The sequence below is a fragment of the Corvus cornix genome, chromosome 2 (genome assembly GCF_000738735.6).
Source record: "Corvus cornix cornix isolate S_Up_H32 chromosome 2, ASM73873v5, whole genome shotgun sequence".
In the NCBI taxonomy this organism is placed as follows: Eukaryota; Metazoa; Chordata; class Aves; order Passeriformes; family Corvidae; genus Corvus; species Corvus cornix.
Window position 1 is genome coordinate 29517249 of NC_046333.1, and position 15529 is coordinate 29532777.

Consider the following 15529-nt stretch of genomic DNA (forward strand, 5'->3'; position numbering starts at 1 on the left):
TCAGCTCATCCGTCAGCTCTTCTGGCACGGGACTAACCTGGGGAGGGGTCGGAGCAACGACCCCTCGGGCAGGGCAGGGCAGGGCAGGGCCTGGCAGCCAAGGAGATGGCGGGCGGTCGGCCGGCCTCCCCTGCCGAGCAGCTCATGCGGGGGCGCAGGCTCCGCCAAGAGGCCGAACCCCAGCCCCACCAGGCCCTGTCGGCGCGGGCAGCCGCAGCCCCGGGTCCCCCGCCCGCCGTGAGCCGGGGCGGGGCGGGTGCGAGGGGCGGCGCCTCCGCGATCCCCGGGCCGCGCCGGGGGGAGGCGGCGGCGGCGGCGGCGGCGGCGGATCCGGGCCCGGCGGAGGCGGAAGGGGCGGGCGGACGCGGCCCTGACTCTGCGGGACGCGCGATGCTGGTGAGTGCGGGGAGGCCGCGGCGTTGTGTCGCAGCGAGGCCCGGCCCGGCCTGGCTTGGCCCGGCAGGCGGCGAAGGCGGCGGCGCGGGGCCCGGCACTGAGTCACGCCGCGGGGAGCGGGGGAAGGGGCGGTCGGGCCCGGCCCGCCCGTCCGCCTGCCTGCCCGCCTTTCTTCTCCCGGGCGCGCTCCCGGCCCCGGAGCGCGGGGGCGGCGGTGGTGGCTGCCCGGCCCGCTCGTGGATCCGGCCCGGGAGCCCCGGGCCGCGCCGGAGCGGGGAGGCCGCGAACTGCGCACTCAGAACGCATCGCCCCCGTCGGGGTGCGGGAGCGCCCCGCTGGCTGCCCCGGCCCCGCAGGATCTGCCCGGCCGCCGGGGGGCTGCCCGCTCCCTCCCTCCGTCCGTCCGTCCTTCCCCGGCTCTCCCCCGTGACCGCGGCCCCCGCATGGCCAGGGCGCCTCTGTGGCTGCCCCAGCCTTTCCGTCCCGCCCCGACGGCTCTCAGACCTCGGGCCCGACCTCCCGCAGCCCCACAGCCCTCCCTGTGCTCCCCTCGGCCCCGGGACTGCCCACCCCAGCCTTCCCAGGCCCTGGTCGTCCCACGCCTCTGCTCTCTTTTTTCCCTATGAGCTTTTGTCCGTAACCTCAGCGGGCTCTGTTTTGGGGTGTTCACCTGCTCTCTGTCCCCCCTGTCCTTTTCTGTGCTGCTTCCTTTCACCCTGTTGTATCCATCCCCATAGCCCTAGTGATACTCAGGTCTGTCTAGGAGCTTTTTAATTGTACCTAGAGAAATTCCCTAGTGCCCTCAGTACCATCGTGGCTGGGGGATATTTGCCACAGTTCATCTTTGTCACCTTCTCTAGGTTTCTATCGCTCTCAAGGACTGTGCACCAGGCTTCCCCTTGTTGCCACCTACTGTTGTGGCCTTACCAGAGAAGGTGCCCTGTGTAACCTTTTGTTTGTCTGTTTGTGTATTTATTGTCTCTATCAAGATGACTAGTCCTGCATTATTTGTTGTTTCAAATAACCAGCTCATTTGTTTCCCAGTAACTTTGCCACTGAGAGCTAACTGTGTCCTGATTGGGATCCTTTCTCCATCCTTCTTGTTTCCTCTTGAAGTTATATTCCAGCACCGTCATTATCCCTCTGTTATCTTTCCCCTTCCAGTTTTCTTCTTCCCAGTAACCATTTCCTTCTTTGTGTTTTTTTTGCCCTTCTGATCTTACTTTCCTGTCATTAAAACCTTCCTTGTGATCTCACCTAATACTATTTTCTTTCTACATACTCCTTTCCTTTGTAGAGTCATGTGCTATCTCCCCAACTTTGTATTTAAATCTATGCCTTTGAGGAGAAAGGAATTGTACCCGAGGTTATCTGTATACTTGTGTTCTGGTTTCAGCTGGGGTAGAGTTAAACACTGAAAGGGCAGAGATGACTTACTTGTTTTACCTTATTTTGTTTTGGTCTTTTATTGACTTCCTCAGCAACCTTTCCCTTGGTATATGTGTTCATATATAATCATATACCTCAGCCCTTATAGGCACACATACCCTGATGCTACTCAGGGAGAGAAAACTCTGTATTGGAAATCCTTTCGGCAGGACTGGGAGGAATGGTCCACAAGGGCCAGAAATACCTAGTGGCTACATGACTTGAATTAGGCCAAATAATGTTTGTAATACCATACTGTGAATTGGTACTTAGTTGATATGGAGTGTATTTGGGATGCTTCCTCTTTGGGGAAGTACTAAGATACTATATAGGTACCATGGTATGTAGTCTTTACTTACAGTGAACTGCTGTAATGTTGTGTGTTGATGGTTAGGTGTCCATGTGGCATCGGCACTTTGTGTCTCTGATGGTGACTTAACTAGAAAGAAGTCTTTTGCCTCTGCTTTGTAACTTCTTGTTTTCCGTATTTGTTGTCCAACTTCTTATTTTGTGTCTTTCTTAGTTGTTTTGGTTCTTAAAATTGGATACATTTCACAGTCACCTCTTGACCACGTATTTGAGGTGCAGGTGAAACACTGGGCATACTTGTCCCAGGGAGGCATGGTGAACACATTTGATCTCGTGAGTAATTTGTACACCTAACTCTAGAATCCCAGTTCAGTGCCTTGCGTTAACAATGTCCCTGGAGGAAACTTTCCACTACCTATCCAGAGATCATATAGAAAACGGTGTCTTAGTTTGGGCACCTAAATTAGGCATATGCATTCTGCTCCTTGGCTGATGAAATAGTGGTGCTGGTTTAGCAAAATGATTCTTCTTCCACCTTACTCCTTTGTACACTGGTTTGAACTGGCCTTAAAACTTGGGCCTGTTACTTGAACTGTCAGCATGAGAAAATCACATTGCTTTAATTTAAATAACTTAAATTCATTTCAGCTAAATGGATGCACACCCTTATTTGGATACTGCTTTGGGGGTGCCTGTTTTTTTGGTTTAGCTTATTCTTAGTCTTGGTGCAAGCTCCTGGATTTTAGATGTATTATTATGAAAACAATACTGAGTCCTTTGAGAAGGTTCTCAGATACTCAGCTTAAAAAGTGTCGTCCTACAACTTACATGTTAAGATCGCTGAGTACTGCTTTTCATCCGTTGTGTTTCTTAGGTAGCGCCTAGTTTTGTGTAGTTACAATTATTTCAGTAGGGCCCAGCTTAATGATGAGTCATATCCCAGGTGCCAGTGGTTGCATGAATTGGGAATACCTAGAATCTTCTCTCTTGCCACTGAAGCTTGATTTTTTTTTTTTTAATTAATCAAAAACCCTACGAAATTTTAGTGAATGAAACAGCTTTAAAGATGTTCCACTTGCACTTACACCACTCTCAACATCAAAAATTTGTATTATGAACATGAAGTGAGGGATTTCCTTGTAAGAGGTTGTCAGTGTGTTACCAACTCTGCTGTTGTACTTCCCGTGCTGTCCAACAGGGTCTGCGTCAGAAGGAAAACAGTGCAGATGTCCCACTTGGATGGGATATCAGGAGTATGTGTACAGGCAGTCTTAGCAGCCTGCAGGTTGATACAATCCTGCTGCACAGACCTGGAAGAAAGAAGAGTATGGAAAACTTGGCCTTGGAAGTTCTGCATGTGCTTTAGGAATGCATGATCTCATTTTGAACAGACTACTTAGGTGCTAGCATGTTTTTTAGGTTTTTTAGGTACACTAATAGAAAAATTTTAGTTACTGTGTTTTTCAAGCTTATCTCCATGTAAAGAAGTGGTTCTTGGAACCAACATTTTGAGGTCTGGGTACAAATTATAATCTGTACAGCATGCAAACTTAAACTACTATTTTTTTTGATTTGTTATGAAGACCACTGACTTTCCCTTGCTTGATGAAGGAGAATTTTCAGTAAGAAAATGTAATGATTGGAAAATTATAGAGACATGTTGAGCTTGTCTACATGAGTGACTTGCTGTTTTATTATAAGAGTTGTAGGTTTTTCAATAGAAGAACTACTAGAACAAGAACAGATTGACTGTTCATGTTTCTACAGCACTGCAGTCCAGACCTGTTACAGACATGACTAAATGACTTGGTAATAAAATTGTTCTGAGCTCATGTGCCCTGCTGTAGTGCTGTAACTTGAAGCCTTTACTGTAACCACACAGATAGAACCTTGTCAGATTTAAACGCTCGTTGCAGTATCCCAGCTTCTGGAAAGAGCACTGGTTTAGGAAATAATGTGGCCCAGTGGGTAGTTTTCTGTCAGTTTGCTTTTTACCCATAGAACCTCTTCCTGTTGCTGGCTTACCTCTTCTCATAAATGATACAAGTCAAAATCAAATACTTTTTTTTTTTTAACTAAACCAAGCATTGATTACATTCCACTTTATTTAATGTAGTGTTTTTCAAATCCTTCTTCATCTATGAACGTTAGAAAAATGCATATAGGCTACAGTGAAAATAGGAAAATTATAATTCCATTTTGCATTTCAGGAAATGGGTATAGACTCATATGTAAATTTTTGCCAGAGTTGGGATCTCTTTCTCTCCAGAATTGCACTACTTTCTTTGCCAGTTGTATCCTGAACTTGTCAAAAGGAACAGGTGATTATCACCCTCTGTTCTGCTCTCAAGTGACCCTACCTGGAGCACTCTGTGGCACACAGCACAAGAAAGACATGCACCTATTGGAGCAGATCCAGAGGAGGGCCACAAAAGTGATCAGTGATGGAACACCTCTCCTATAGCTGAAAGGGTTAGGCTTGTTCAGCCTGGAAAAGAGAAGGTTCCAGGGAGACCTTACTGAGGCTTTTCATTCAGTTTATAAAGGGGGATTATGAGAAAGATGGAGAGAGACATTTTACCAAGGCCTGTAGTGACAGGACAAAGGATTTAAGTTTTAAATGGAAAGAGTGTGGATTTAGTTTGGATATAAGGAGGGAATTCTTTACTGTGGAGGGTGGTGAGGCATTGGAACAGATTAGCCAGAGAAGTGAATGCCCCATTTCTGGCAGTGTTCAAGCCAGGTTGGATGGGACTTTGAGCAACCTGATCTAGTAGAAGATGTTTGTCTGTGGCAGAGGGGTGGTTATTAGGTGATGTTTAAAGGTCCCTTTCAACCCAAACCAGTTTATGGTTCTTGAATAAGCACTGTAACTTCGATGTGATGTTCTTCCAAAATCTCAGAAAAAAAATTTATGTTGTCTCCTTTTCTTCCCCTTTGGATTGTTCTGGTTTTGGAGTCAAAAGGTTCCCTGTTTTAGCTTGGTCTGGTAGGTACAAGGCATTGCTTGACAGCAGGACTAAGAATAAAGGACTAAGAAAATATATTTTCTCCAACATCTTTGTAGTTATGCACTGGATTTGAGTATCAGTTTGATACCATTGACTTCTGGGGTTTTTTTCGATTAGAAGTACCTGAAGGTGATATAAAATTCTCATTGTCTTTGGATTTCATTAGATTTGCTGTAGTTTATGTTGCTGTATGGCTCAAGCTTGGTGTTATTGTGAAGAAGAAATGGATTTACATGTAGGATGGTGAGGATCATGATGCTGGAAAATTTTTGCAGTGCAGGGGGCTTCTCACTCTGCTCTGGTAACGTACTTATCTTTTGAACACATGCACATGCTTTTCCCGTTTTATTGGAGACTGGTGGCTTTGCTACTGGGACCCAGATGTATTTGATTCATTAATATACAAGGTAGAAGTGAAGTTTTTGACCTTAAAGCAGGTACCTACAAGAATTTGGGTTATTAGTAACGCAATTTCAGCCATAACTGAACTCAGAAACTTCTTGTTTGTATTTTTAATATGCATTTGATGTAACTTGACTTTTTGTTGCTCTGTATTTCAGCTTGGACAATATCTTAATGTGGATTAGAGTTCAGAACTAAGGCTGCTGGTGTGACCTTAGTTCACCCTGTTTTGCTCTGTAACTTAAACTTAATTTCATATGAAAATTTGCAAGCTCATCTGTTCTCACAGACAGTGGAGACTCACTTGGAAGTTTTATCTGAAGTTTGGAGGACTGAATTAGGGGAAAAATAGAGTTATAGGAAATAGTTCTTGTTTTGTTAGCTGTTAGTCTTTTCATCTTGCTTTTCATGGTAATAATTTCATGAGCGAATGCTCTGCTTGCTTCTGGGTAGCCAAAGGATAAACTTTTCACTGTACAATTGAAAATGTTTTTTTAGAATGTTTTGCATTTTCTTAAGGAAATAGGCTCTTCTCTTACTCTCTTTTTTCCCAGAGATAACTTCAGAAAAGTTTACTTTTATTATTTCTGAAAGTATGCCTATGCTAGGATGCCATCATTAATAGGAGTTGTATAAAATCAAAATTGATATCCTTAAGTAATTAAATTGATTTTGTTAGATTCTAATGCAGGGTTGGGTTTAGACCTTAATGGTGTAAGCTTTATCAACAAGAAGGAGGATTTAAATGTGGGTGTTAAGGATGTGTGGCAATTTTAACTTTTGCAAAATTAGTTAAATTGTTTCACTTCTATAGCAAGGGTGCCTGCTGCAGTCATTAGAGGTCAAAACTGATTTAAAATGTGCTGAAAATGATACTGAATTTAAGCAGAACTGCCTTCTTGTGAGGTGTAAATTCTTTGCTGTAAGTTAAGGCTGTTAGAATTCAGATTTAGTAGTTGAACCAGAAAAACTACATGTGAATCCCTTTCTAAGCTTTAGAAAGCCCATTCTTTTTTGGGCTGGCTGTATTTAGGCATCTGGAATGAAACATATGAGAGTTGTACTGTTCATTGCTAACAGTGTTTGCAGCATTACACCACAGTAGGAATCAAGATCACTAGCACATATATCTGTGCACTTAATGTAGACACGATTTAAAAAGAAAATAAGAAAATAAAGCGGGAGCGGCTTTCACAGGTCATGATTTTGTCACATGCAGGAAATGAATGTAAGTAACTGCAGCAGTCCTTGATTTGTCCATTATTTGTCACTTCAGACTGAAATATTAGTATGAAGGTGAATATGGGAGGAAGCTCTTCAGTATTTAAGCTGTGTTCTTGTGGTACATTTGAATGTCTGAAAATACCAGACTGCTTGCAAGATGAATCGGTGTGACCATCATCTTTATTTATAAATTGAAGTGGCAAACTGGATTGCCTTAATCAGTTGAGTTCTTGCACAAGTAACAAGAGGGAAGAAGCTGTAAAATTAGCAAGCACTTGGGAAAAGATTCCAGCCAGAATTGTTTTTCGCTTGTTAACAATCTGTTAATGGTAGTTTTAAAGTTATTGGTAAGAACTGCTGCCTTCCAAGAGCATGGAAAAACTCTGTATGGAAATATTATTGCACGTGAAAAATTCCTGTTTGTGTCTTTAACAGGGCAATATGAAAGTATTTGTTGCAGTGCATCGAGTGCTGTTATAATTTTGGGGGATTTGTGTTAGGGTTCAGAGGCTTGCCCTGTGTGTTCTGGTGGAGGTCACGCTGTGTCTGAAGCAAACTGTAAGACAATACCAACATTTTCTTGGTGGAGATCAGTCGGATTATGATGTTTTAGCTTATTAAGTTGGATTTAGTTGAAGTTTTGATGTCTGGTAAGATCTTTTGGGAAAGCAGTTATGGGTAAGAATTGTCCTTGCAGGATCACTGAGGTCTCTAAACTGGCCCAAAGTATTTCAGAGTTTCCAGTCTTCTGTGCTTGTTCTTTCTAAATTGCATGGGATTTGACTCCCTGCTGCTGTTGCTTCTTTTTCCTTTTTTCCTTTTTTTTTTCCTTTTTCCCTTTCCAAGGAAACAAGGTATGTTACTCTGTCTTCTGCTTGGCATATTGGGTATCTAACATCATGGCTTGTCCTCCTTCATTTTCCTTTTCTGCATCTTGACTGGTTCAAGAAGTGCATCTTCACATGCATTGTCCTTCATGGTTTATGTTTATTTGGGTTTCATTGGGCTTTGTTTAGTCTTTTGCTTTCTTGTTTGTTTTTATTTTTGTTTGGGTTTTTTATGCAGGTTCTATCATATAGATGATTTGAGCCAGACACAAAATGGGAATAGTCAAGGCTCTTTGACTTATTGTGATGGTTTGACCCTGGCTGGATGCCAGGTAGCCACCAAAGCCACTCCATCACTCCCCTCAAGCAGACCGGGGAGGAAAAATACAATGAAAGGCTCATGAGTTGAGACAAGGACAGGTACAGATCTCTCACTGATTACCATCATGGGCAAAACAGATGGGACTTGGGCAAATTAATTGAATTTATTAGTAATCAAAATAAGAGCAGGTTAATGAAAAGTTAAAACAAATTTTAAAAACACCTTCCCCCCACCTCTCCCTCCTTCTCGGGCTCTATTTCCTCCCCACCAGCAGCACAGGGAGACAGGGGCTGAGGTATGGTGATTTTACCACAGGCTGTTTCTCCCACAGCTCAGGGAGAAGTGTCCTTCCCCTGCTCTGGTGTGGGATCCTCCCATGGGAGATAGTTCTCCATAAATTTATCTTTCATCAGTCCTTCCCATGGGCTGCAGCTGTTCATGGACTGCTTCAATGTGGGTCTCTTTCCATGGGGTGCTGTCCTTCAGGCATAGCCTGCTCCAATGTGGGCTCCCTACGGGGTCACAAGTCCTGCCAGGAAATATCCTCCAGCATGGGCTCCTCTCTGCATGGGTCCGCAGGTCCCTGCCAGGAGCCTGCTCCAGCTTGGGATTCCCATGGGCTCATGGCCTCCTTTCAGGCATCCACCTGCTCTGACATGGGTCTCCTCCATGGGCTGCAGGTGGAAATTTGCACCCCTGTGGACTTCCATGGGCTGTGAGTGGGTCTCTGCATCCCTGTGGTCCTTCACGGGCTGCAGGGGCACAGCTGTTTCACTGTGGTCTTCACACAGGCTGCAGGGGAATCTCCACTCCAGTACCTCTTCTTCCACTGACCTTAGTGTCTGCAGAGTTGTTCTTCTCACATACTCTCATTTCTCTCTTCTCTGAGCACAACTACATCTGTGCAATAACTTCTTTTCCTTCTTAAATATGTACTCACAGAGATGTTACTGCCATCTCTGGTTGGTGCAGCCTTGGCCAGCGATGGTTCCGTCCTGGAGCTGGCTGGCATTGGCTCTGTTGGACCTGGGGGAAGCTACTGCCAGCTTCTCACAGAAGTCACCCCTGTAGCCCCCCTGCCACTACCAAAACCTGGTCACACAAACCCACTTCACTTCTGTAAAACTTTCTTCCTTCTTTTCAGTGCACTCATATCTTGACTTGATTCTCTTTGTTCTTTTCATAATCAGCAACTGTCTTTTTTCCAAGGTGTAAAAGCTGAGCATAATCAGTGTTTTAAGAGGCTGTGAAGCATGTTACTGCAGGCTCAGTTAAAAAAATACTGTAGGGTCTGCATCCTGTTTGTGACACAGAATATGCAAGACCTTAGGTTAGAAAGGACATTTCAGTTTGGGAGCAATCTACAAACTTCGTACATAAGGATTACTTCATCAACAGCAAAGTGAACTCTCTCTGAAGATGGCCAAGCAAAACTTGAAAAGTTTTACCTGTATAGTACTTAAGGATGTAGTCCCTTGCACTGTTTTCCAACTTGATGTTGATGCAGTAAAACGACCATGAAACTTTTGTTGTTGGTGGGATTCTAAATATTGACCAAACTTTACTTTGACTGAAATTGCAAAAGGGAGAGTTTGCTTGTGTAGAATACAACAGCAAACCTTGTTGAGTCTCGATCTAGCCTTTTGTTTATGAGGCAGCATGTATATGTTGGGGTTTGGTGTGGGTTGTTTGGGGTTTTTTTGTATTAGCTATAGCATTATTGTAGGAAAATACCTGTCAAAAGCTGCTGGGATTGTTTGGTCAAGGAAGACAAAGGTAAAGCTGAAAGGAAGAAATAAAGAATGAATGTTAAAGAGCTGGTAAAAGAATAGGCAAAAAGAAGGGACAAAGCAGCACGCTCCAAGTTTCTTGGTGTTCTTCTGAGGAATAGTTATTGGTATTTTGGAAAAATCCTTGTTCTCAGGCATGCAGATAAACCATGCCAGTTAAAAAGGCTTTTAGTGAGCACAATCATGGATAATTTAAGTAAATGAGAAAAGTGTGAAAACCGCAATTCCAAGTTACTTCCGTATATTGTGTTTAAATTTGAACGTACAAGTGAATTTTAGAATCTTTCTAGCTGTGAAGAACGTGTCCAGGCTTTGTTTTATTTTTTCAGCTGGCAACTGTATCGTTGGCACATGAAGTAATGTAGGAGTGTATTAATTACAGTGCTTGAGATATCACTGATCAGAGCTGTAAAACATGGAGGAGAGGGTGTGGGGAGAACATTGAAGCCCTAAATGAAGTCATCGTTAGGGAGGTACAGTATTAATCACCCAAAATTTACACCAGATTTACACAACATGGTCTTAAATTACTGCCAAATTACACACACTTGCTTCTGCTCTTTCTGGTTTTTTTTTATGCTGCACAGAATTTTTTACCACCCAAAGACAACTTTTGGAAGGGAGGAATGCATGCATACATCTCTGCCTTTTCTCATAATGAATGAATTTTCTCATGATGAACTGAATTTAACTCCCTTGAAAATAAGATGATTTAAAGCTTTTCATACTACATGTAACTCAGTGTTTTGTAATAATACAGAGGAACTGAACATTGTAAATTTTGTAATTTTTCTCTTAAAAATCTTTATTGAAAAGGGAGAAAAACTTCTAGTATTACTCTTCTGGTACTGATTTCTGGAATAACCATTTTTTACAATAGTTGTGTCATTTTGCTGAGGTACAGGGAAAATGACTGGTATAGGCAGATTCTCCAGATGTTGATTAATTACACATTTGTAGTATATGAAGTGCTAAGGACACTGTGCTTGTTCCTAGTCTTGCTTTAAGGATTGTGTCATACGAAATGCATAAACTCTCTACCTAGCTTATAGCCTTTATATTTAGTGACCTAAAATAATTCTGGACAGAAATGTGAGTGCTATATAATGTTGCATGCAGGACCATGGCTCAACTAAGCAGTGTTACAGTTTAGAGCTCATAATGCTAACCTCAACTGAAGTCAAGTAAAGACAAAATTAATTTGCGGGTACATGGATATGAAAGGTGTCTTTGAAATCATAAATTGTGAGTGCAAGTGATTATAGGGACAAAATAGAATTATTTCTCTTGTCTCTTTCCATTCCATCAGACAAATATGTGCTGGAATGGAGGTTGCCTCCTTTAGGAGTCAAGAGGCATTTTTTAACCTGGAAAAAATTTCAAAGAAGTAGCTTATAAATTGTAAAGGCAAAGAAGTAAAAGGTGAAAAAACAAACAATTTTTGAATCTGTCCCTACCTTATACTTAAATACTTATATAAGTATATACCTATATAAGTGTACAAGTATATATTTATGTAAGGCTCCCAGCACTTATATCTAATTAATCATGTAGATTGTATCTTACAGGCTAACTCCACAGCAGTGGAGGGAGGTATATTGTTCTTAGCTCTGTGCTTATCATTTGCATGCCTTTTTCAAAAGATGTTTGCATGACTTCAAGAAGAATCTTAAACCTGGTTTGTAGGATGGATTGTTGGCAGTGTTCTGTCTCTGAAACAGTGTATGTTTTGTAAGAGTGGATATATGAATACTGAATTGACAACTTCAGTTGTACTAGGGGTTTGGTTTATTTTTTGGTATGTTTTCTATCAAGCCTAATACTGAAGAAATAGGTGTACCTTTCGATGCATATTGTAAGGCAAAACCTTGCCAAATATTTTGATATGGTGATACCTAAGTATTACTTCAATTATAGCCATTTTGAAATTTATGTCAGCTAGAGTATAAAGTAGCATGCAATGTTTTGAGTTGTTTTTAAAATAGTATAAGAACAAGCACACAGCTTGTGCTAGACGAAGGGTAGTGTTTAGTGTGCTTCTGTTTCAGTTTTTTGAAAGGACTTGTGTGCTTGTGTCATATAGTGTTCAATCAGTATTGAATGTCTTGGGTAACCTGAGAAGTTGCCTTGGCTCAGTGCAGAGACTTTGGGGGAATAAAACTGGTCGGAAATCTTATTGAGTGCTGCTGTTTGTTGAACACAAGAGCATCTGTTGAATTTCTGGATCAGACTTGCTTGGAATACAGCAACAGGGGAGCAGAACAAAGTAAGTTAGAGGAGTTGGGCTGGAAAAATGGGGAGAAAAGAGTTCAGCAAGAGGAATTTCATACTGCATTTTTTAGGGAGTGACTGTACTAAATTCTTGACTTTTAAAGTCAAAGACTTAACTTCTATTATGCTTTGTTCTTTCAGCACAGAGGGCTGATATTTTGCTTTTAGTGGCCGTTAAAGTGAGCATGGTCACTGCATCATTTTTACAAAAGATACCTGCAGCCACTGTCCAAATGAACTAGTACTGTACTCTTGTTACTGGAGAACTTGCATTCAGTTTTAGAAAATGGATTTGAGGCAGTGTAAATTCTGCGTAATGTAAAGAGGTGAAATTCTGACTTTTAATACGCAGACTTGTAAACTTTGGAAACTTCATAATGCTGAAGGTCTTTGAACTTATTTTTCGTGACATTCATTCTACCACAGCTTATTAGTGAAACTTGCTTCTCTTCCCAAAGGTGTTTGGGCTTAGTATGATTAAAACCGGTCACTTAAACTCATGCTATTGGACATGATGAGAATGTTCTCCTCATATTTGAAATTAGACAAGAGAGAAAATAAATCTAGAGATTATGCCTCTTTATTGTGCCTTTAAAACAACGTTATCTGGGCTCTTGCATCAGCTGGGAAACCTTGCTCTGAACCTTTAAGTTCTTACTGTGCAAGAAGCTGACAAGTTCAAATTCTATCTGTAATTACTGAAGTAAACTATCTTGAAATATGTAATTTAGAAATAAGGGGTTGTGGGAGAACAGCAGGTGATGCACAGGCCTTGGAGCTGTAAAGTTGAAAATTGTATTGTGTTAGGATGTAAAAATTAGGTACTCGCTCCAGCAGGTGGCTTGGGATGCTGAAAATCTGGTGGGGATTATTGTGTTTTTTAGATAAAAGCAGGGTTAACTTTCACATTTTCCTGAAGGCTTCTTCTGGCCTACACATTGTTTTCCACAGAGGGGGGCTATCTAAGAAAATAGTCTTGATTATTAGATTATCAACAAACAAACCCAGTGTTTTCTAATGCAATGTGTTTCTTTGTATATGAGGTTTATCTATCATGATATGTCCCCAAGTGATGAAAAAGAGGGAGTAACATTTCTTTTAAGTCCTTCAAGGCTGTTTTAAAGTTTTGGCAGAAGTGTTAACTCCTTTTGTTTGGGACTGTTTTAATCGCAGTTCTTGAGTGCAGGGTGGAAAGATTGGGTGTCATTGAGTACTTATCATAGTGCTGCATCAAATTGTGCATATATTGTCTGGAAACAGCAGGGGTAATATTTCTCATGCAAATATAGCTGGTGCTGAAGCTATAATGAAGTCTGGGTTCTCTGGTCCAAAGCTACAGAGTGGATGTTGCAACTCAGGCAGCTGGTTTTATCCTTGAGGCAGGTCAGCAGCAAGTCTGATCTGTTTGGGCGAGAAAGCATGGTGATGGTCAGCTCAAGACCAGCTTGTGCGTAGTCCTGCCAAGAGCACTTTGCAAGGAAGAGATCTCACTGATTTAAAGGTCACTACTTAAAGGTGAGGTTTTAATTCAGGCAGTTGCACATGGCCTGGGCACTGAGAAATCTGGCTTAGGAGCTCTTTCTCCCTCTTTTTAGCAGTTGAAATGTTGGGTGAAGAGATGCAGTGCAACTACTGTGGACTCGATTTGACCCTTGAGAATTGTTTGCCTGGGAAAGGTTTTTTTGCGTGCGAATCACAATAATAGCACTTTTCACATGAAATAGAATTTCATGTGTTTGTGTGTGACAACAACTGTGCCAAGTAACATGGCTTTGTGTTACCACTGCTCTTTCTATAAATTTAATCCCATAGTTTAGTTTAACCACTAAGTACGAATAGTTGTTTTCATAAATACGTTTTTGTAGTTAAAGTATTCTTAAGTATTGAAACTTTACTTCTATATATTAATAATTACCTTTCTATTTTTCTGCCATGAATAAATCTGAAAAAAAATTCATAGTAGCTTATAGAATTATTCATCTATTACTCTATTTTCTGATTGTTAACTAGTATTTAACTGGAAGAAGTAAATTGTTTGAGTTTAGGAAGTTAGTGAGATGGTATTGTCATTCTGTATTCGTGTGTTTAATTGCAAAATTCAAATTGGAAGCTTACCAATAGTGAGGTAGTGTCAAATGCAGTGGAATTAAGACTTATAAATATCTTTATATAGTGGACTATATAAAATATATATGTTCACATATTTTATGAGAAAATAAAAACCAAAATTCAGTTCTTTTTCATAGTGTTGTAGCTACATCCTGACCTAAATACAGAGGTTTACTTTTGGGGAAGGGGAGGGAAAATTAATACAGTGTGAATGAGGAACACCTTGAGTTGAAAAGACTTTGGGAAAAGGTAGTATTCGTAGATGCTCCAGGGTACATAAAAACTAGGAGATGCTTAATTAGAGAAGAGACTGAAATAGTTCCATCATCATAGCGAGGGAAACTCAACATCTGCTGGTTATGCTTTCTGCTAGCTAGCAAAGGGTTGGCCTTTTGTTAGAAACTTTTGTAGGGCAGTGAAGTATTTTGTATTAGGTACACCAAAATGTTTTTACACAAATGCACTCTAAACCCAGGCTGCTTGTTATTGGCAGATTAATAAGAGAGTGACAGCTAGTTCTTACATTTACTGCAGTTGTGGGGTTGCAGATTCAGAACCGTGTCTTTTTTTGCTCTACAGAGAGTTCAGACAGTACCAGATTTAAGGAATCAAAGAGTTTCTGCTCTCCTGGATTGTAGACATTGGATTAATTTTCCTGCTTTTATTGCAATGCTGACTTAGGATCGTAGTCCAAGACTATGGGTGTGTAACATGCACAGAGTATTTCCCGCAGTGGAGGTGAATGGCCACTCGTGGACCTTTGTTCTTCCTGGCTTTTGTTGCTCAGTCCTGAAAGTCCATCATGAGTAGTACCTCAGAAGGTTCGATTTCCAGAAATTTAAGAAGTTAAGTACAAGCAAGGTACGATCGAGATTGCATTTCAGCATTATGATGCATGATTGTCATGTGTCTTTAGTAAGTAGCTTGCTGTAATTAGAGAAACAAAAACAGCAGGGTAGAATTTTAGGTGTGTGTTTTCTAAGATATATATTGATTGAATTCTTGTTTTTCCACCTAATCCTCTGAGTAACTGTTACCCCTGTAAAAAAGAAAATTACCTGCATAAGCAGTTGTATGTCAGACTAAAATGAGACAGTACTTGTTGCTGAGACTGACATAATGAAAATACTTCTTGGTGTTTTTACTTAGAGCTTGATATTTAAATGCGTATGGGTGATGGGAAAGCAAAGGACTATGAGGAGTGGTAATTTCTGTGTTACTGTAGTAAGACAGTCATTGACTGAAAAGAATGAAAAAATGTCTCTATCTCAGCTCTTTTTAGTGTCCAGGAGAAAAGGCAGAAGGAAACTTCAAATAATTGGATGGGTGTCAGGGAGGGTATAACAGAATACTTAATCTTCAAAACTCTATGAAGCCTGGAGTGGAACATGGAGAAGCCTAGAAGTGGCTGTGACAAAGCACCTATGACTTTACTATAGA

General features: G+C 41.5%; 1 protein-coding gene across 2 annotated transcripts in view; it reads left to right on the forward strand.

Moving 5' to 3' along the window:
* The first annotated feature begins 315 nt into the window (after nt 1-315).
* CUL1 (cullin 1) overlaps nt 316-15529 on the forward strand; it is a 53547-nt gene continuing 38333 nt past the window's right edge. For both annotated transcript variants that reach the window (XM_039570973.1, XM_039570966.1), the window contains exon 1: nt 316-396. The gene's annotated coding sequence lies outside the window, so the exon portion shown is untranslated. The remainder of the gene's footprint in view (nt 397-15529) is intronic.